Genomic DNA, 2,133 nt, shown 5'->3' with positions numbered 1-2,133 from the left:
CGAGAAGCCCTATGGTTGAGAGGTACATATGCTGGGTCAGAGTCGTTGTCGGTTTCCTCATCAATCAACCGGAAACTAGGGGCAATAGATTTGGACTTGCCACGTTTTGAGTAGGTGACCATCTTCTTGGGTGCCATCGTACCTATGGGAACGATATTAGTGCCAAAACTAACCATACGCAGCAAAAGAAACTTTTAGAATTGGTAACGACCCTCAACTAAGTCCACAAAAAATTTTTTGACAAATGCTACGGTCCGTGGATCTCTTTCGTGGATCAGGGGGCCTGACAGATAGGTCGCAGATGGAAACCACGGAAGTGCAGAACGGTCCGTAGATGGACCTACGGACCGTAGTCCACCTCTGTGGTTTCACACTTGGTGGCTTTTGTCGTGTTGTTCCATTTACGAACCCTATCTACGGTTCGTAGATGGATTTACGGTCCGTAGACAGGGTATCGTGGAAGCCATCAGTGCCAGGTATCATACATTTTTGGCTTTTGTTTTCAACATTAACACAACCTCATCATGCATTTACAAACTTAAAATATGCTAGTTCGTCATTCTTAAGATTCCGACCGATTATTATACCCAACAATTTAGACTAGAAGTGGAACCCTAAGTCAAAACTAGTATATAGTTTTTATGATCACATACAATAATGCTATACAATCACTATCTATCGTTCCAAGGGCATTGTAATATTCAAGTTTATCATGCACTTTCATCTAACAATTACCCAAGGTCAAGACCCAACTCCCGACTCTCTTATATTCAATCTATGAATCGAAATTCAAAGTGAAGGGAAAGTCTATTACCTTACAAGCAACAAGGAGTGGGGTGATTGCGTGATGATACTATGCTTAGCAAGACCAAGGAGTCACCTCTTCGTTACTGACCAAACACCGGACCCTTTTCTGTGAGATTATGGGATGGGTTGTATTTGAAATGGAAAGGAAGTTGGGAATTTATGGAAGGGATGATGTTATGGGGGAGTTATGGAGTGATTTAGGGAGGTTATGGAATGTTAGAAACGGTTTTGGGAGTAATGGAGGGAAGGGGAATGGTTTAAAAACAATTGGGGATTTTTAAATAGAGGGGTCCGGGTCGGGTCAGTCAGCATGAGGGTTTGGACTCACGAGACCCCGTCTACGGTCCGTGAGTCCATCTACGGTCCGTAGATCATGACCGTAGATCACTCTTTAACTTAGAAAAATTTAGAAGCTTACCTGAATCTACGGACACCATCCACGGTCCGTGAGTTAAACGACGGACCGTCGATGGGTTCCGTAGACCTCTGCACAGACCATTTTCTGCAGATTGTCCGTGGTGTACCTGCACATGTAGCAACCAACAGGCTATTCTTTTTACATTTTCTGGACACTTTTTAGACACGGACCCTATATTAATTCTAGCCAACACTAAGAACTAAAACACTGAAGAACCTACCTACATTGATACAAAGACGCAAGTAATCAAAGAAAGCTAAACTACTAAATGGAAAACAAAACCCTATCGTTGGCCAGATTGTACATCTTGGGTTGCCTCCCAAGCAGCGCTTGATTTAACGTCGCGGCACGACGCAGGTGTCCTGATTACTCAGACTTCATCAAGATTGCAGGCCTCAATCACCTCTTGCACAGTTTCAGCATTTCCCATATAGATCTTGATCCTTTGCCCTTTCACCACAAACCTTGTTCCATCCTTATTTTCAAGCTCAACTGCTCCATGCGAGAGCACTTTTGTGAGCAAAAATGGCCCAGTCCACTTGGACTTGAGTTTGCATGGAAATAGGCACAACCTAGAGTTGAATAGCAACACAAGATCACCAACCACAAATTCTCGCTTTTCAATTCTATGATCATGATACCTCTTCATCTTCTCTTTGTATAAGGCTGAACTTTCATAAGCTTTTAGGCGAAACTCATCAAGCACATTCAAGTCATTCATCCTTTGATTAGATGCAGTGCCCCAATCCAAATTTAACTTCTTCATTGCCCACATAGCCTTGTGCTCTAGCTCTACTGGTAAATGACAAGACTTCCCATATACAAGTTGGTAAGGAGACATACCTATGGGGGTCTTGTATGCAGTGCGATATGCCCATAGAACATCATCAAGCTTCCTTGACCAATCC

Source organism: Solanum stenotomum, chromosome 2 (genome assembly GCF_019186545.1).
Source record: "Solanum stenotomum isolate F172 chromosome 2, ASM1918654v1, whole genome shotgun sequence".
Lineage (NCBI taxonomy): Eukaryota > Viridiplantae > Streptophyta > Magnoliopsida > Solanales > Solanaceae > Solanum > Solanum stenotomum.
The sequence above is the reverse complement of the archived record's forward strand: the minus strand, read 5'-3'. Positions refer to the sequence as shown.